Source organism: Panthera pardus, unplaced genomic scaffold (assembly GCF_024362965.1).
Source record: "Panthera pardus isolate Hobbes unplaced genomic scaffold, ASM2436296v1 HiC_scaffold_12, whole genome shotgun sequence".
In the NCBI taxonomy this organism is placed as follows: domain Eukaryota; kingdom Metazoa; phylum Chordata; class Mammalia; order Carnivora; family Felidae; genus Panthera; species Panthera pardus.
Window position 1 is genome coordinate 105,917,081 of NW_026526677.1, and position 21,285 is coordinate 105,938,365.

Sequence of the window (21,285 nt, forward strand, 5' to 3'; positions counted from 1 at the left end):
AGACTTAAGTATGAGACTTGAAACCATAAAACTCCTAGAAGAAGTAATTGACATCAGACATAGAAACATAATATCTGACATCTGAAACATTTTTCTAGATATGTCTCCTCAAGCAGGGAAACAAAAGCAAAATTAAACTATTAGCACTACATCAAAATAAAAAGCACTTTTTGTTTTAATGTTTTTATTTATTTTTGAGACAGAGAGAGACAGAGCATGAGTGGGGAAGGGGCAGAGAGAGAGGGAGACACAGAACCTGAAGCAGGCTCCAGGCTCTGCGCTGTCAGCACGGAGCCTGACGCGGGGCTCAAATTCATGGACTGTGAGATCATGACCTGAACTGAAGTCGGACGCTTAACCGACTGAGCCACCCAGGCGCCCCAAAATAAAAAGCTTTTGCACACCAAAGTGGAAACATTAGCATGTTTTAGGAATTCTCTAAGCTTGATGCCTGATACAATATCTGGCACTTTATGCATACTCAAAGAATGTTTCTTGAATAAATATGTTGATTAGGACATGAAACATGATATACAAGGAGCATAATGCACTTTGGAGGTCACAGCATGAGTTCAAATGTTAGAAATGCCTGAGGGACAACCAGCATAGGTGACCAGCTGACAGCTGGAAATGTGAGTCTACAGGTCAAGAGAAAGACTGGGGTGGGCTCCCCTCTTCCACGAAGGCCATCTATGGTCCAGCCTTCCCAAGCGCAGTGTGATATGCTTGTGCATACATCTTGCAGTTGCTATCTGTGATGATTCTCATTTGTCTCCATCTGGAGAGTGTGAGCTCCTTGAGACCAGGGGCTATATTGCGGATCAATTTTACCCCCAGGACTAGGATGGTCCATGGTACAAGGCGGATACTCAAGAATGTCTGTTGACTGAATTATCAAATGAATCCTGAGCATGGTTCTTGGCCCACCCTCTTTCCCTACATCCAAATTTTGAGAAGATCTGTCTATTCTGCTCCTCTCTCTTGGGCCTCATGAAGCTTACTTGAGCTTTGACAATAGCCTCTGATGAGTCCATTTGCTTCCAGTCTTGTCCCTGCTCCCAAATTCATCTTTGACTCCCCCCTCCATATGCCCCCTCCTCCCCCTACTAAAATGGCCATGCTAAATCAAGATCTGCTTCAGGTAGCTTTGCAGATTAGAAGCCTGGAACAGTTCCTCATTTCTTTTGAGATAAAACCCAACCCCCTCCCTGAGGCATGCAAAGCCCTTTAGAATCTTGCTTCTGCTTATACCCCCTTCACCCCATTTGCCAGGCTCTTGATATCAGGGAAGCTTAGGTTTCTGGCTCAACTACTTATTCACAGAAGTTCAAGGGCAACTTTTTTCATCTGGACAGCAATTCATCAACTACAAAGCCGGTAAGCTACCACTTCCTATTTCTGAGATTATCATGAGGACCAAATTATTAAAAAAAACAAAACAAAACAAAACATGTAAGGTGCTTAGCAGAGTAACTAGTACATAGTGAGGGTTAAATCAATGTTTGCTATTACTTTTATTATTATGGACACCTTTTTCAAAATATTTCTTGCTCACTCTCCTTTGTGCCCATCATAAACTGTTTCTCCTTTCTTCTCTTTGTCTAATTCATTTCTCAAGATGTAAGACTCAATTCATATTTCATTTAATCAAAGAAGCCTTTCTTGAGCCTACCATCTTACATAAAGTTTTATGCATTCCTCAAGAACTATGTGCCTACCTCTATTTATTCCAGTGTTTTATAAGTGGATATTTTAAGTTTATTTATTTATTCTAAGAGAGACAGAGAGAGAGCACAAGTGGGGGAGGGGCAGAGAGAGAGGGGAACAGAGGATCCGAAGCAGGCTCTGCACTGTCAGCACAGAGCCCTATGCGGGGCTTGAACTCACGAACCATGAGATCATGCCCTGAGCTGAAGTTGGACGCTTAACCGACTGAGCCATCCAGGCACCCCTATAAGTAGTTTTCTTTATAAACAGTTATTAAATGAATGAAAATTAGTTACTCGTCTCATCTACCTGTTCTACTATACCATGAGACCCTCAAAAGCAAGAGGACATTTCATATAGTGTCTAGCATAAGTATTCAATTAATGCTTTATGTAGGGAAGAAGGAAGGAAGGGAGAGAGGAGCCTTTAAGAGAGGTGGGGAATGTGGGGGGGTAGGAGTTCTTTTAACAAATTAATGTTCAATTCTAGAGATGCTGAGATGACTAGCAAACAGATAGGTTTAGGGTCTAGAGCTCAAGAGAAAGACCAGGAGCAGGTACAGACTTGGGAGATGCAGTATAAGGGTGGTTCAAGGCCCAGGAGTGAACACAATAGCCTCGGGAAGATGTCCAGAAGCAGGGGAAGACAAGGAAGGACTGACTCCTGGGATGCACCATATTTCAAGGGCAGGCAAAAGAACGCCCAGCAAAGGAGAATGTGCTTCCCTCCTTGAACCTAGGTATGGTTTCAAGATCCCTCACTTGTGACCTGAATAACTAAGATTTCAGGATGCAGAACATTCCATCTCTCCTTCAAGGGGCGACAAACTAGGTTAAGTAAATGTTATTGAGTCATATGCCAAACAGCTGTGTCCTTCTCCAGTCCAATTTCTCACCGCTGTTCCATAGGAGACTTGGCCAGGTCTCCCCTCTCTCCCCACTTACATGCTCTGTTTCCTTCCTCCTCCTCCACCCCCACTATTCAATCGTGGAGTCTTTGCTTATGCTAATCTTCTCATCTAAACTCTCCTCGTTCTTCTCTATTTATCCAAAATCCTTAGCCTCCAATGTTTCTCCAAAGATCCACTCCCTCCATGGAGCCTTCCTTGGTCATTCCAGTTCACAGTGACATCCCTGTCCTCTCATGTCTGGATTTGTGGTACCCACACTTACACTGTCTTGTTTGTTGGCTTGGTTGTTCTTAAACTGACCCACCTCCAGAAAAGAAGCTATGTCCTAAGACATAGTCTTAGGTCATAACTCACAATTCATAACCAGACAGTGTGTGCACATTCTTCTCCCTTACTCTGGGAACTTTTTACCCACTGCTTTTCTAGAGACTTCTGGGCTGGCCTGAGAGTAGAGTTCTGACTTTGGCCTGGGTGGTCTGGCATCATCTGGATGAGCAGGACAGCTACTGTGGCCTCGAAAGCTGTCCTGTGGCCTCAAAGAGTTAAAACACCTCTTGCAGGGTTCAATTTCCAGAGAGGCAGCTCTTTCAAAGTCAAAGTTAGCAGAGATGATTCATTCCTAAATCAGACAATTCAGTTAAATGCAGGACAAAGAAGGAATGTTGGCAAATAGAATGTTTTCTCTTTTAAATGGGTTAAGTTGGTGACTTAGGGACACAAACAGGACTCTTCATCCTGGTAACCCTGGAGTCTGACATACAGAGTCTGGCTATTGGGGACAAATGTACCCACGGGCTGGGGAAGAGAGGGCTGGGCAAATTCCAGGTAGGACCACTCCATCTGGTCATGGACGAGACAGGTGGCTGGTAGATGTAGCCCCTTAGCTATAACTATCCCCGGGGCCCCATTTGCACACTCAAACTGTGTGCCAAACCAAGAACAGGCAAGTCCCAGACACTAAGACCAAGGCCCAGGCCTCCCACTTGGCCTGAACTCTAATAAGTTCATAGAATGCTAGGTGTTCCCAGAGCTAGATTTCCATTTCATTTCATTTCTTACGAAAATCCCTTTCGGAATGACCTATTTAAGACAGCCTCAGTCAGGGCCAGTCCTGCTTTCCAGAGAGACTGCATTGCCAAATGGAGCACGTGTCCAAGGAAGAGGGGACAAAAACATTAGCTGCCACTGAGTGGGTGATGTCAGGGTGCCAGACAAGGCAGTAGGGCACTTATGAACACCATCAGTGATAGGAAAAGTGGGCGTCATTACATCCATGTTGCAGAAAAGCAAACTGGTTCAGGTAAGCCAGACGTGTTTTCAAAGCCCAACCCCACTATTTTCATTTAAATCTTTCCTGAGGGCCTACAGTGTGCCGAGCATTGATCTGGGGATGCTACATCAGTGAATAACACAGAGAAGACCCCTGCCATCACTGAGTTTACGTTTTGTAGAGCAGTAGGAAGGGAAGGGAGGGAGGGACCAATCAAGCAAGTGATAACATAATTTTAAATGGGGCAATTACGAATAAAAACAAAGGGATGATTAGGAGAGGGGCTGGTAGCCACATACGCTTTAGATACTAATGTGTCCTGGGTCACAAACAACTTATTTGCTGGAAAAAGCTACTTAACTTCTCTGGGTCTCAGCATTCTCATCCAGGCAGTGGGTATACTAATTGTGCCTGCCTCATGGTCACCGTGAAGATGAGTGAGCTGTGAAGTTCCAGGCACACAGCAGGCACTTGGTAAGAGCTGGCTCATTATTATTATTAGATTCAGTGACTTATCCCAAATCATTCCAGGTCACCTCCTGCCTCCAAGGACCAGTGCATGCTCCGGGGCTGGCATCAAGGGCTGCTTCTTTTTCTTCAGTCTTGGAGGGAGCACACAGGCTTCAAGGCCAGAAAGATCTGAGTTCAGATCCACCTCCATCCCTTTGTACCACTTTGACCACAGGAGGTTACTAAACTTTCCTGAACCTCTGCCATCTGTAAAATCCCATTACTACGAGGCATCTCTCCAAAGTGGTGCCAAGATTATTCCCGCATGAGATGAACGTGTGCTGAGTTCTTACCAGGTACTGTGCACATTTAGTGCTCGCGACAGAAGTTCCCTCCTTCCTTTCACTATGAAGGGCATACCACTAGCACAGCCCAGGATTAAATGATCTGGTCTCCCATGAGTTCGGAATATGGTTATCGTACCTGTCGCCCGTGAGGGATTGGAAGAGAATGATGGCAAGTCTGGATAATGCCGGTGGGCACGGTGTTCATTCGTTTGACACACATTCTTCAAGTGTCCTTTGTGTGCTATGTCTGGGATTATCTAGATGACCAGAGCTCCGTCCCTGCCCTCCAAGACTCATGGTCTATGATGACAACAACTTAGGGCTGTGTTAGAGGGGTGTAAGTAAGATACTTTGGATGCACAGAGGAAAAACATGCTTAATTCCATCTAGAGAGGGCAGGAAAGGTTTTATGGAGGAAGTAACATTTGAGCAAAGGATGAATAGTTAAATTTTTTTTAATGTTTATTTATTTTTGAGAGAGAGAGAGGCCGAGCATGAGTGGGGGAGGGGCAGAGAGAGAGAGAGAGGGAGACACAGAATGTGAAGCAGGCTCCAGGATCTGAGCTGTCAGCACAGAGCCTGACGCGAGGCTTGAACTCACGAACCGTGAGATCATGACCTGAGACAAAGTCAGATATTTAACCGACTGAGCCACCCAGGCGCCCAGGATGAGTAGTTTTCTACGCTAAGTGGAACACTGTAGAAAGAAGATGCTCTGGGCAGAAGTAACAGACTACACCAAGGCCAGGAAGAGAGACAGACAACACCGGAGTTCAGCATGGCTGGATTCCACAGCAAGGTGGAGAAGTGATAATGAAGGGAGACAGGGCTAAAAATGTGGGTGTCATCCAAGGAACAAGGGCCTTAGACAAGCCATGATGAAGCTGAAGAGTGGCCTGAAGGGCTCCCTACACTGTCAGGAGAACCAAGGAATTATGAAGGACAAATGAATGAATGAATCAATGAATGGATGATCCCTATGACACCTGACATTCCAGAAAGTGCTCTTGTGCATAGATTGTTTCACTTAAAAAATAAGGGAAATTCTTGTGCTCCATAGAAGAGTTTTAAAAAATCTTTACACCTGGCATCATCCGTGAAACCTGACATCATTCAGCCGAAATCACTTCATAAGTAGGGGTACGGGAGGGAGAATGTGGAGGGGCATCTGCGTGAGCCAGGGAGCTGCCCTCACTTCAGCACCCTCCTGAACCAGCTGACAATCTCACGGCACACAGTGGGGTTGGTGCTGACATACTTCATGGGCCCCAACTGACTTTCTGTGACATGCTGCCTCTTCCCGTGGAGGGGGCTGTGTCTCTACTGGTAGGCAGGGGCTCACAGGTTGGAGGTCTCCAAACCTCCAGTGCAACAGAGAGGCCACCAGGCCCAGAGGAGCAGCTCCAAGTTCATGGTCTGGGACTGGTCTCAGCCTAAATCTACACGTCACCACTTAGCCGTTGTGTGACTGGAGGAGTACCTGAAGTCTGAACTTCCCTTTCCCAGTGTGCAGAGTGTTCAAGTGTCCCAGCGTGCCCGGGAACAGCCCAGAATTCTGCCTGCTGCTCTGCTGTAATGGGTGACAGGGCCTCCTTTTGCTCTCAAAATGATCAACTCATGATACGACCCCCTCACTCATCTTCCCCATCTCTCTTCTATAGTTGCTAAGTAGGTGAAACGCATTAACAATGTTTTGGTTGGGACCGTTTGTGGGGCAAGTATTTACTAATGTAAACGGCGGAGGGAGTTTTGGCTCACCTCACCAAAAATATGGATTTTCAAGTTCGAGGCTGTGGGATGTGTACTTTGTAGCTTGGCACAACTTTCTCAGTATTCTTACTTTTCCTCCTCAGCCTCTTTAAACCTTGTCTGGAAATTTGGTTACTTGTAAGCATGGTGGGGTGAACAGAACATGAGGTTTGGAGCCGGAAGACATCCTAGTGGACTCTGAACTTCCCTGGGTATGAATTTCCTTGTCACACATACATCACTGGGCGTCCGTAAGGGTCCAGGGAGACCCTCCGTGTGGAAATGCTCTGTAAACACAAAGCAGGTGAGTGGGTGTAAAAGGACAGCACAGCAGTTCGTAACAAAAGCTACCTTGCTTCCAAACGTGCGCAAGACTGACCTCTGATCCTAATCTTCTATAGAGACCAAAAGAATAAACATTGTTGGGGTTCAGAAATGGTAACAGTTGAGGAGCACGACAGGACGTGCCCGGAAGGTGGACATGAACGGGGAAGAGAGAAGATCAGGGCATGCTTTGGGATTTCTTCCACAACGATGGAGTGACAACAAAGTGTTCCCAATTGCTGGATGATTGGAGTGACAGCAGAGAAGAGTGGTTGAGGAACATGGACCTTGGACCGAGACAGCCTGGGTTTGAGGATTAAATGGGATCATGGAATAAGATGCATAGTACGGTACCCGACACACAGAGAGTGATCAACGAGCAGGTGTTCGCTGTGATTAGCGTGTGATTCACCCAGGCTGGGTGGCGCCTCCTGCAAAGGGCTTAATGCCTGGGCGCTGACTCCACATCGTCACCCTCCTCCTGTTGTTGATATGAACAAGTGGGGATGGCAACCATCGAGCAACATTTGGTGGCAAAGCGTGATTCAGTAGGACCCAGGGTTGGATTATTTCCTGTGCGCGGTGGATTTCGCTCACAAACTGCTCACAGAGGAAAACTTCTCACCAAGATGGGACATCTTCCTTCGGGGTCCCCGGGGTGTGAGAGGCATGAGGGGTCCCTAAGTGAAAGGGTCGGAGGGAGGAAGTCTGGCTACTCCCTGAACTGCCAGAAGTGCTCCCCTGGGTTTCTGACATTTGTTGTGTTTGTTCACTCTGTAATGTCGGGGAAGGTCTGGGCGTGTTCAGTAGACATGCTTTGGGAGGCCGTGCTGACTCTTGGAGCCACGTCCTGGAGCCCCACGGATGGCTGCACAATCCCACAATCCCACAGGTTATGTCCAGACGATGCGATGGGCATCACCTGAGCATTTGCTGCAGTGGACAAATGCCCTTCCAAAAACGGGTCAATCTCATAAAGGCGTAGCGTTAGGGGGTTCCTAGGTGGTGATGAACACTTCTGAATGTGTGTGATAGTGCAGACACCGATCTCTGCACGTGAAGAAATTATACAGAGCTAGCAAGCACACGCACACGGGTACATGTAAAACTGGTGAAATCTGAATGAGGTCTGTACATCGTACCAATGTCAGCCTCCTGGTTTTGATATTGTACGAAAGTTATGGGAAAACACTACCTTTGGGGGAAGCTGGGTGCAGGGTACATGGGAACTCTCTGTACTGTTTTTGCAATTTTCTCTGAGCCTGTAAGTATTTCAAAATTAAAAATATTTGTTTTAATGGATCAGGCTCAAAATGGAGTAATTACTCTATGTTTCCCACTGTTTATGTTTGAGTAGGAAATAGGAAAATTAAATTAGTTAATACATGCAAGAGAACCTAGAAGAATGCCTGTTTATTTTTACTACCTTCAAATTCACTTAGTCTACTTTCTTAGATGTTTATTTTTTACAACCTCCAGGACCTTTCTGTTAAAGTCTTTGGAGATCAGCCCTGACTCATCATCCAGCCCCGCTGTGCCTAAGAGCAGTACTTGTCAGTCTCTCATTACAGGCAAATCACCTCAAAATCTTTTCTTAAAATATAGGTTTGGATGTGGTTGGTCAGGGTGTCCATAGATAAAGTTCCTGACGCTGGGAGCTTTCACTGACAAGAGAGGACATGAGCCTTCTTACACAAGCTTCTGCCATAAATGTTTCTACAGCCCAGATAGAGGGGATATATTTGGGGACCCCCATGAAAGATGGTGAATCCCTAGGTGACTGATACAGCTCCTGCCCTTCTAAGCCAGAAAAGACCCTGGGAAGGTGAGCCCTGTTGTTTCACACATGCTGTCTCACTGATTCTCATTATGCATTCCATTACTGGGACTTCAACCCCAATGCTATGCTAGACTCTGAGAAAATAAGGAGTAAGATATACCCCCCTGCCCTCAAGAAGCTTCTGGTGGAGGGTACACAGTTAAAATGGAGTGTCCTGGGTTTCAGGGGAGGAATGCAAATGTGCTCTGAGAGCCTGGAAAAGAGGCTTTCAATCAGACCAGGGATCAGGGAGGACTTCCCAGAGAGGGCGACCCTCACACCGAAGCTGAAAGCAATCCTAAGAATTAGCAAGGCAGGTGAGAGGAGAGGAAAGGGAGGGCAGCATCCTGCCAGGCAGGGGAGACAGTGTGAGCAAGGGCACAGGAGGTTGAGAGACGGGAGTTTCTTCGTAGAACCAGCCAGAGTTAGGTGGGGCTGGGATAGGCCTGCTCATCGCAAAGCGGCAGATGGTGGATAAGCATGGCCAAATTGCTTTGGGAAACTGTGGGTGAAATAAAGCCAGACCACCTTTATTGTGCAGGACATCTCAGAACCTTTGGTACGTTCTTCACATCACACGTGTCCTAGAGGGATGATCATATACAGCATTCCCCCCACCCCCCTTGTGGAACAGAAACACTTCACATCAAGACATCCAGCAGGGCATAGCTTCTCTCACGCATCCGTGGGAAACACTGGGCTACTCAGACAAGTTCAGACCAAGACAACATGAAGATATTTTTCAGGGGATCCAGAGTGCTAATAACCCTTACTTTTTTGGCCAGAGTTTCATGGCCAGCTACTGAGTCATGCTGTGCTGGGCTAAGCTAGTCTCCCCCAGTCAGTCTCTGTAGCAGGACTACAGGGGTTCAACAGTCTCCCATTCTGTTAGCACGAGGCCATCTGCCCAAGCCATGGGGCCGGCTAAGGGTCCCATCTCTTCTTGGTCAACTAACTCATCTTCCCAGGTGTCTGCAAAAAATTAGAGACAGACAAGGCATCTTGCCCCGTGAAAAGAAATGCTGAAATGGATCCTCTTGGCAGTGATTACTCAAAAGGAGAACAATGAAAAATCAAAAACTAATCAAACCTTGAAATATAACCAGGGCTGGGGAATTGGTGAAATTGTATTTTGTTTTCATAATAAGAGCAGGACTGATGATTTTATTATATATATATACATATGTATGTATATATATATGTGTATAAATATATATATATATATATATGTATATATATATATATATATATAATTTTACATATTTTAGAATGCTGGAGTGGGTAGAAAACACTCTGGAGTCAATTTGAACCCCGAAAATAAGATCATAACAAATCAAGAGCTCAAGCCCCCACCCCTCACCTCCTCTGCTCCTGCATGCCCCACCCCCACAGTAGTCATAAATACTTCCAACCAAGAAAAATATTTCTCATACACCTTAGAGTAGGATTTACTGCCTCGGTTCTCCACCAGCAATTCCTCGATTATCGGCTCACTGAATATTTATGAGGGCTTTTCCAAGGTACAAATGCTCTGAATTCAGTCTCCATGGCCATTGCACCAATGAAATGTGTGACATTCAAGCTCACTCTTGCTTCACTAGTCCTGTCTGTAAGCCATCCTTGCCTATATGGACTTCAGGTGTTATACTTTAGGATTTTTACTCTTTGAAACAAATGGTAAATACTGGTGGACCCTAGCTAAAGAGGAGATAGTATCTACCTGGAACAGAGAAAAAGACAGGAGATTCATCAAAGAATACAGAGCACTGCTCACATTTTGAGGTGTAATTTCAGGCGGCAGCTTTAATGGATTCTTAGGTCAGACTTACAGAAGCATGGGTGCCCACAAGACGGGTCAAGTGTGGGAGAGCCACCTCTGTAACTGACCTGGCTGACAGTAGATTGTACCTCACATGTCCTTAGCTCAACAATGAAAATAATTTCTTCCCTCTGCTCTCTCATAAATCCAGCCCTCAGCTGAAAGGTTGTGTACCTGACCTTACCTTTGAGGGAAATGGGGTGCGGGAAGTAATGGGACACTGGAATGTGAGCCTAGAGTTCAGATCTGAAAAGCTTTCCCGTGCTGGGGGCAGAGAATGGATGCGGAGCCCTAACACCAAGCATCTTCTCTTTGTCTCCACCACTTAGTCCCCTGGCCTTCCTCCTCTTCAACTGGTACCACCAAATACACATGATCTGAATGATCTTCAGGGTCACTAGACAGAACCAGCAAGGTTGTCTTTCTGTACTTTGAAAGCCCAACCCTCCCTTTCATAATTTCAGGAAAAGCTTTATGGCTGCAGCAAGAGAATAACCATGCACACACACACACACACGCACACACACACACACACACATGCACACACACACACACACACACATATACCCTGCCTCTATGCCTGTTCTTTTTATAGGCTGTAGCACATCTGTTCATTGTAAGGCTGCAGAAACCTAAAACCTGAAATGTTGATAGAAACAGATATGTTTTATTCCATGTGCTAAAAGAAAAATTAATGAGGCAAATATTGTTCCTATGGCCAACGTGGGATGGAAAAAAGTGACAACCTCCATCTATATCACTGCAATCATGAGGCAAGAGATGAGACTAGCGAACAAAGGCGTCTAATTTTAATCCCTCCGGGAGGAAAACTGCATTTCTGTTAAGGAGGTGGCTCTTCCGAGGGCCGTGGGAAAGGGTGCCAGAGATACATGCGATGGCTCCACACGTGAGTGAGCGTTTGTGCTTACCCAAGGCCTGGCCACATCCCAGGGCCTGTCCCTAAGTCCTGGAGGAATCGGGGGTGGCAGAAGTCACCAGGGAGAGGGCCGGGCCAGGAGGCCTGCGGGGAAGCTGTCAGGTTCATTGGTTTTGTGCCAGGATGGAAAGAGGTTGGGCAGAACTCCAGAGAGGAGTTTGGAAGAACTGCCTGGGATGGCAGTGAACTATGGATTGGGAGTCAGAAGGTTACCCAGTGGTGTGAGGGTCGGGGTTTCCTCACACCGCAGAAACTTGACCTTCAACCTCAATAAAGGGACTCGGCCGCGGATTTGGGAAAGGAGAGAGGGACAGACTGAATGGTCTGAAAAGCATGGGGTCCCAGAGGGAAAGAGGTCAGCCCATGTCTCTACGAACAAAGCCCTCAGAGGTCTGAGTCCAGGTCAGGGGAGCAAGATTGTAAAATGCCCCTGAACTCTCAGGACTGGGCTCCTGTTCCGACCTTTCTAAGCCCGTTGTGGTGTTTGTGGGGCTTTAGAGAGAATGGCTGGCAGGTGGAGGCAACAAAGCCAGGGATGGGAATAAGTTACAAAAGGCAGGGGTCGGAGGGCTGGGCCTGGGTGATCCCGGAGTGGGGGTGGGCCACGGAGGGGATACTGGAAGGTGATGATGGGGTGCCAGAACAATGAGAACACCATGGGGTAGGAAGGGGCATCGTTTGGGTAGACTTGTCCATTCATTTCGCACGCAAGGGCTGTGCCATCGAGACTGCAGACACAGACCACAGACTGGAGTGTGCTTGCCTGCCTCTCCCCCACCAGTGCCGGCCCCTGTAAGCCCCTCCCCCCACACTTGCTAACAACAGAGGGGGCTGTGGGTCTTTGTCTTAGAGCTGGAATACTCCCCTTCCTGAGTCCTTCCCACCCACCAAGCCAGAGGCTCTGCCCCTGCAGTGAGGGAACATCTGTGCCCTGAGACAAGGCCAGAACTGAACTGATTAATTTACTAATCCTTTAAAATCAGCTCCAGCTCCCAGAGTGAGAAACAAAAACAAAAAACGAAAAAATAAAATAAAACAAAAACAAAAACAAACAAAACAATAAATTGCCTCTTTTCTTCTTCTTCTTCTTCTTCTTTTTTTAAAATGGGAACTTGAAGAGGAACAAAAGAATTCCCTGAGAACCACTAAATTTGTGCTTATCTTACTGGGGGCTCTTCTCACTTTTTTGTACCAAACTTCCCCAAATGCCTATGTGTCCTTTTGAATTCCACCTGCTGTACGCCTAGGAATGGTCTAACCGGCCCATCATTCCTCTGAATATACACAATCTAAAGATGCAAAGACAATCCAGGGACTTAAAAAATCCTCCAGGGACCCAAGTCAAAGCCTGCATGTGCTTAGAGTCTTGATGACCATGAGATCCACGATGCTCGTGGCTACAGTGCCAGGCTCTGAGTTATTGGGGTATCTTCCCTACGAACAGCTCACTTAAATAAGAAAGAACCAAATTTATAACATGCAAAATAGTTCAATGCAAAATTGCTCCCGCCACTGGGAAATGGAGAGAGTTGCAGCTCCAGAGACAACTTTATGGGGTCTCCTGGCATTGTGGAGCTTATTAAAATCATAGATCACAGAGCTGAGGGCTGCAGGGAATTTCAGCCCTACTTCCATTATTCTCCCTACTCCCCTAAGTAAGAGTCGCTGTAATCTCTCCGTAAAAGGCAAGATGGTGGAAGAGACGGCACAGTGGACATGACCCTGAACTGACCCCCATTGTGCCCACGCTTCCTCACCATCCCGATCCGTTTGCCCCCAGGCTTCCACAGGAGTCCATCTGATGGTTTCTCTGTCCTTGGTGAGGGTTCATGTGCTTTATCAAAACCCTCCATGTGTGAGAAAAGCCGCCTTTTCTCCCATCTCCTCCTTCCCTTTCCCACTACCTCTCACCTGTTCAAGAGGAAAAACCACCCATTCTCTCTCTGATTTCCCACTCCTCCCATTCTGCCAGTCTTCCGTCACTTCTATACTGGGCTCTGAGGCAGACAGCTCACTGAGACTGAAACTGAGACTGAAACCAGTTTATGTACTGGTTATTTCACCTTGAGCAAATCCCACCACCCTGACCTGTCACCAATATGCCCTGAGGTCTGGGGAACAGTCTCCCACTCATGATGGAAGGAGTGGGAGGGAGCTGTCCTGGCAGTCATGAAGTCTGGGTTCTAGTTTCAACTCTAGGGTAATAGTGTGGGTAGGCTTGGGACGATCCCTGAATTCCTTACCATATTCCTTTTTAAGTGAAAATAAATAATACTCATTTCACAGGATGGTCGGAAAGATTAACAATGATGATGGAAAGGCTTTGCCTCTGTAAACCACAGACAGATGTCATGCAAGGTATTAGCTTCGTTATTATCCTACCCTATTGTTGAGGTCCCTAACATGGAACCTGGGTAAGTTGGTCCTTGTTAGGCAATGCCCAGCATATGACCCCCCTCTCTAAGGATTGATCTCCTTTACAGAGTGGGCCTGGGGAATGATATTTCTCTTCCCCCATCCTTCCCTCCTACTCAAAAGCCATTGACTACAGGCGTGGTCACCTGACCTAAGCAGATGAATCCTATTCTCTCACCAGGGGGTTTAGAGTTAGGATTCTGAGATCCTAGTCAATATCTGATGCTCACTTCAACTGAGGACACAAAAAGATGAGTGATGAGGAATGGTTATATTTGGGTCATACACAAAGAAACAGAAAAAGAGAGAAGTAGGAAGCAGCCACTTGCATTCACCTACTTTTGCATCCAAGGTACAGGCTCTAGAACTATGAATGCTGCAGCAGGAGATGAACCAATGGATCCTGGATGGGCTAGGATGGGTCCAATATACGCTGGTGTTCCCCGGCAAGGGAGGGGGTGCATCCCCTGACATGCAGACTTGCTTGATCCCCACAGCGAGGCCATGGTGTTCTCCTGTTGAACAGAAATCATTTCACATAATGTCGACATCAGACACCACTCTGTGACCAGGATGGATCAACACAAAAAACAACACCACTTCATAACTATGTCTGAATACAGACAAAACGTGAACATTGTCCAATTACAGAAATGATCAAACATCCCCCCTATTCTGGCTAACAGAAGTGACTGGTGACTCTTTACCAATCACAGCCTCAGGCTGAGTCTAGTCCTCCCCTCCTTCTAGACAAGATAAGCCCATGGAGAGCACTGAGGAGGGTACTTGTTGGGATGAGCATTGGGTGTTGTATGGAAACCAATTTGACAATGAGTTATATTTTAAAAAAAAAAGATAAGCCCATGTATTTCAAACAGCCTTGAAAATATCGACCAGCTCTCCCCACAATGACTCTAGGCACTTTTTAGAACGTCAAAGGTATAAAGGAAACCATTTCTACACTGCTTGTACTCTCCTGCCTTTCTCTCTCTCCATCATAGCCTCACAGCTTAATTGTCACTAATAAAAAGTCCATTCATATGTCTTAGTGCTTCTAAGTAAAGCAATAATGGGGGGCCTGGTGCCCTGCTTCTCATCACAAGATAACAGGGTGTAATTTCTTATATTTAAGCAGACCTAACTATCAGGAATACAACAACATTCTTCTCACTTTCACAATATAATCACGTTTGTATCTTGATGAAAAAAAAATAATTTGTGCGTAAAAATCAATATGGAGCTCTTTTTTTCTGTGTGCAAACACCAATACCTCTCTTGACCAAAGAGAGAAGAAAAATCAATATTAAAACAAAGGAAACATTGGATGGTTGATGTCTTTGACTTTTTCAAATTCAGAAGAATTTTCCAGATACAGAAACCTCTTAATTGAAATCTCTCTTCTGTTCAAGTTGGCATTCTTCAATTATGATGACAATAAATGCTTTCTATTCTGGATGAAAGCAAACGTTCTCTGATCCCTGGAGCGCAATAATGGAACATTCACTTTTAGGTTATGGGACATTGATATCTTCCCTGGAAAAAGTTTAATGGGTTAAGAAGCAGAAACTGTTCCTTTCTGGTCACCCCTTCTCTGCAGGACGTCTAGGGATAGACCTCACTATTCCATATCAAAAGCCACACTTCTTTATGTTTTATATTTTGGGTTTTTGGCTAAGATTTCACTTTTTAAAAGGTGCTTTCTTGTCAGTAACAATGAGCAAACTGAGTCCCTGGATCTCAGATTCTAAATATCATTTTCCACTAAAAAGAATCAGACCTCACTTGAAGAAAACAAACAAACAGAAAGAAAGAAATTAAGAAAGAAAGAAAGAAAGAAAGAAAGAAAGAAAGAAAGAAAGAAAGAAAGAAGAAAGAAAGAAAGAAAGAAAGAAAGAAAGAAAGAAAGAAAGAAAGAATAAAACAACCACCACCACGACAAAACACAATACAACACAACAAAACAAAAACCCTGATTCCAGGCCCTGGGAAGTAAAAGCACAAGGTGACCTGCAAGCCTATGAAATCTTGTTGTACCAGAGACAAGGAAGTGCTCAGAGACTAAGGGGTCTATGCCAAAAATATTCATAAAACAACTTAAGGGGCATATATTGGCAAAATCAAATTTAAAACAAAACAAAACAAAACAAAACAAAACAAAACACCGTCCATAGTAGTTGTCAACACCAATAGAGAGAAAGAGGATCATGGGACAGGGAGGAAAGCCCTCCTTTACAGAAGAATACCAGCTAAATAAAAGTGGAATGAATCACAGAAATAGGAAATTGCCATCTTTCATCCTTACTATGATAATTGTTTCAGGGAAAGACCATGGACCTCAAGGTCAAAGAGTGCAGTGAGTGGACAATTTGGCCACTACCAAATACCAATGCCCATTTTGATTAACTAATTACAAAAAGGACAGTAGATCCTAATGAAGGAGTGACCCGGTAGCCACCACCTTAACCCTGGGATCCAGGCTGGTGTCATTTAGAGGAAGCCTGGCAGCACGTGACTGCTAGCAGCTCGCAACAGGAAACACGAAACAACACCAACAAAGTGTTCTTGTTGGAAAGGATGGCTCTGAATCTGAGTCTCCAGAGGGCCCTTCAATTATAGGAAATACAGGAGATATAAGAAGAGATTAAATGACACATTGGAAGCAATTAGAAAAGTCCACAGTGTGGGATACTCTAATAAGAAAACTGGCTTGACGCCAAAAAATGAATCTCATTAAAGAAAGAAGAAAAAATTCTAGATTAAAAGAGATGAAAACCTCGCAATAGCCAAATATAGTTTATGAGCTTTGACTGAATCCTGGTTGGAAAATAAATAGCTATAAAACATATTTTTTGGACAAATGGGAAAATATGAACATGACTGGATATTGGAGAAGTACTGTTAATTTCCTTAGGTACAATAATGGTGCCATGGTTTTGAGGAAAATGTCCTTAATCTTGGTAGTTTAAGTGTCATGTTCTTTGCAACTTCACTTTTATTTATTTATTTATTTATTTTTAAATGTTTTATATATTTTTGAGAGAGCTAGAGAAACAGTATAAGCAGGGGAGGGGCAGAGAGAGAGGGAGACACAGAATCCGAGGCAGGCTCCAGGCTCTGAGCTGTAGGCACAGAACCCAATGGGGGACCACGAGACCACAAACCTGAGATCATGACCTGAGCCACCCAGGCACCCTACAACTTCACTTTTAAACCTGTTCGAGAGGACAGGAGGGGGAGGAAGGAGATTGGGAGCGAGGAAGCAACAACTCTTGCATAATGTTAAGAATTATTAAATTGGGGGCACCCTGGTAGCACAGTCAGTGAAGCGTCTGACTCTTGATCTCGGCTCAGGTCATGACCTCACAGTTGGTGAGATCAAGCCCTGCTTCAGGCTCTGTGCTGACAGCACAGAGCCTGCTTGGGATTCTATCTCTCCCTCTCAAAATAAATAAATGTTGAACAAATCTCCCTCTCAAAATAAATAAAGTTGAACAAAAAAAGAATTATTAAATCTAAATGGAGGATCTATGAGGTTTTATTGTTCTCAGCTTTTCTATTGCTACCAGTTGAGTTCTCCAGGAGGCTGACTCTGAGATAAAGGTTAGCTGAAGGGGGGCAGGCAGGTGGTTTATTAGGGCATGCTGTTAGGATCATCATTGTTGGAGAGAGGAAGGAAGCAGGATAGGGCAGAGGAAGGAGTTGGACTGTGTTACAAATACAAGGACTCTACTGAGTTGATCCTTCTGGGAGTTTGGAGCTGGGATGGCCCTTGCTGGTTGTCTCCTGTTAGGGTGAGGGAGCAGGGCCATTATTCTCTCTGCCCTCCGCCCCCTGCCAGGGTGTCAAATGACCGACTGAATGACTTCAGTTCTGAATAGGAGATCTGGGTGACACAGCACAACATTCATAAATTTGGAATATTTTCTATTAAAAGCTTGGGGGTGGGATATAAAAAGGGGTTGCTTTGCCCTGAAAACATTGGATAACCACTGGCCTACATTCTCTTCATCCTTATAAAACTCTTCAAATACTAGGGCGCTTGGTTGGCTCAGTTGGTTAAGCTTCTGACTCGGTTTAGTTTCAGGTCATGATCTCATGGTTTGTGAGTTCGAGTCCCATGTCAGGCTCTGCACTGATAGCACAGAGTCTGCTTGGAATTCTTTCTCCCTCTCTCTCTGGCCCTCTCCGCTCTAAAATAAATAAAAAAATAAATAAAACACTTCAAGTACAATTGACAACCCCACTTTAAAGACGAGGGAACAGGGGCAGCACTAAGTCAAATCACCAGCCCAGGGTAAGTGATAGGGCTGGAATTCAGATTCACATTGTCTGACATCAGAAGTGTGGTATTGAAGCACTGCATTATACCAGCCCTCTACACTCCTTTCCTCAGTTTCCCCATTCCTGCCTGGTCCATCTCTTACTACCCCAGTTGCATGAGAAGGAGTAGCTCTCATCTGGTGGCTCACGCCATTTACAATGATTCCAAATCTTCCTCCACAGAAATCATTATCTTCCCCATTCCAAGCCCATTCCCATCTTGTTTAATGAGGAAGGAAACTGTGCTGTTTTAGCCTCCACATGTCCTTCATTTCAGAAGGGCCCTTGGGTTACACCAAGGAAAGGGGCCAACAGATGTGGTTTTAAACTCTGAGTGTCACTGGCACGTAATAGGAACTTGAAACATGCTTATCAGATGGTTGAATAAAGGAAGTTTTAGTTAAATGCAGTAGGGAAATGCTGCATTTTAAAGGAGTCATAGAATGGAACTTTTTGCTGATATTTCGTGAACATCAGTGTTCTTACTTCATGGTTTAATGACACCTTGTGTGTGTGTGTGTGTGTGTGTGTGTGTGTGTGTGTGTGTGTCTGTCTGTCTGTCTGTCATACAAGTGCGAAGGAGAAAGCTCTCTCTGTCACAAGAACTTAAGAGGGGCCCAAAGCATGGTCACTTGAGCCTTGAAGCATTAAGACTTCAGTAACATAGCTTGTTCTGTCCACACACGTGTCATTTTCCTCCCCAGTGTACCCACACGTCTCCAGAATAACCCACACATTTTCAGGAAGCCACTTTGGAACCACCACTTTTCTCCTCCAACCCTCAAAGTTGTCACGGATTTTGACTAGTCATGCCTTGCTCCTTTATTTCTGGTGACTCCTCTCTCTAGGATCCTATTACTGCTCTTAGATTTAGCTTCTAGGAGAATCTGCCCACACATGTATGTGGTTTCCCAGACAATCCGTGTCCAAACCTCAGTTGTAGATGTACTTGAAGTTTTTATTTCCATGTCTCCCCTTCAAAGGGCTCTATTTCTTATCTTTATCAGTACATGCATTAGGGGGCAGAGGAAAAGGCATCATCATTACATATGTTGTGTGTGTTCATGCATGTATGTGTGTGCTATACACATATACATAAACATTTGCACATACACACATCTATATGCAACTCCAGACATGTAACATGATATAGTTAGTTCTCAAGTCATTGAATCCCCCTACAGACTGAACAGCTCTGCCTTATAGGTTCACTCAGAGCACAGGGACATTTCGATAATTACTCAAAATTTTAGTGTAATTTATCTGCCCATGCATTTGTCTTCCCCATGAGCCTGAGAGCTCCTACTCTCTAAGGGAAATAAGCCTTATAACTTCTTAGTCTTTACATTCTCAGTGCCTGGTAAACAGTTGTTGTGTGCATTAATAAAAGAATCAATGCCAATCGACCATATCATTAAAGGGTCACAGGACACGTGAGTGGTAAAGAGCTCTCAGGTCCTCCTGCCTCCTGCCTAGACAAACTTAGACAGTATTAGTCCTCTCAGATTTTTTTTGTGCTCTTTTTAGAATGGAAATTCTTGGGGAAAAAAGTCCTTTATTTGTTCCACACAAAGACAGTGATGTTAAGAACTTCATAATTGCTTAATGCTAGTCAGAAATTTTATTCATGGCCTAAATTTAAAAATTGCTTTCCATTATTATCCCTCAAGTGTATGTGTGTATGTTTTTATATACTCATTCTAGTTGGTAAGCTCTTCAGAGAGAGGACTGGTCAATCTTCATAATATATTTATATGATTCCAACATATGGCCATATTAATCAACATTAAATTATAAGTAGCTATAGCTGTCACTTTAGAACACTGCTTTGGGAACAGCCATTAGCTGATGAACAAACAGCAACTCTATGACATTATCTATGACTGTCTCTAAACACCTGGCACTATAATTATTTGGTAGAACTGATGTTTGTAGTAGTAAAAGAACTTAGTGGTTGGTTTGAACTTGTTTTGTGCAACAGCTTCTAATTCAGCCATAGGCACAAGGATTTCTGGTTCACACACAGCCCTTCCCCTCTCCCCACACCCCTCCAGGACCCTGTCGCTTTCCAGTACTATCTTTCAATCCGGCTAGAGCACCATGGTCTCTTGTGGGCTTCTCTCCAGACTTGCTCCATGGGTACCAAGAGGAGGGTGGAGCAGAGTCAACCTTAGAGAAGATGGGGATCAAAGGAACTTGGATTGCTAAATAGCGGTGAGAGGAAGAGCTAGGGGTATGAGGAGGAGAGAGATGGATGGAACTCATACTGTGGAGGGCTTATCACGTGCCAGGTATGATGTCAGACATTACGTCCATTCTTACACTTAATCCCCTGAAAAATGTTATATTTAACATTTACAGAAGAGAAAATGAAGTTCCAGTTTCCAATGTCACACAACAAGGATGTGGCAGAACCCAAGCCAGTCATCTCTGATCCTGTCCATGATAACTGGCTGGGAGCCCTGGTTTTTATAGCCAGCTCACTTCTCACTAAAGGAGCAACCTCAAATAATTTCACTGAATGAAACATTTTGAGGTTTTCTTCCCAAATATATTATTTATTGAAAACTTATAATCACTAATCGTCACATAATATCCTGTACTAATAATTGGCATCATCCATATCTCTTTCTACACTGTGTGAGAGTAGGCTATCACATCTCCCAGGAAGATCGCTATGCTCTCTTGCTCACTTCAGCTTGGTGGAAAAGAATACCTTTCCCTTAACCCCACTCTTGGCCAAAGTCTTAGTTAAAAATCACTTCGTTTCAAATTAAAAAAAAAATCACTCCATCTTGTCCGCACAAAAGGAAATTAGAAGGAGACACTGGAGTCTTAGGGAACCCAAAGTCAGAAAGTATGATCAGTCCTCAAAAGGGGCTGGAACCAGGAACTGAAGAGTCAGTAGGAAGTAAATCAGTCTCTCTCTCCACCTCCTTCCCCTCACTCGTTCTACACATCTCCTTCATCCTTTGCCCTCCCCATGCATTTGACCTTCTCTATTTGGGCAAGTACTTGGCTCATATACAATCTCCCACTTCAGCTGTCCATCACTTCTCAGTTCAAGCATCCCACCCAGCCCTCCCTGAGCTTCTAGGTCCTACCTGTAAGTTTTCAGAAGATGGAATCTGATTGGGCTGCCTGAATCACATGGTCACCACAATCCCCTCAGGTGTGACTGTCCAGGCAAATGACTTGCCTCAAAGACCCTGTATTCT

At 44.8% G+C, this 21,285-nt stretch overlaps 1 protein-coding gene across 6 annotated transcripts in view; it reads right to left on the reverse strand.

The window, feature by feature from the left end:
• The window catches only part of POU2AF2 (POU class 2 homeobox associating factor 2), a 487,862-nt gene that overhangs the window by 263,986 nt on the left and 202,591 nt on the right, over window positions 1–21,285 (reverse strand). For all 6 annotated transcript variants that reach the window (XM_053900520.1, XM_053900525.1, XM_053900522.1 and 3 more), the window contains one exon: window positions 14,087–14,262. The gene's annotated coding sequence lies outside the window, so the exon portion shown is untranslated. The remainder of the gene's footprint in view (window positions 1–14,086; window positions 14,263–21,285) is intronic.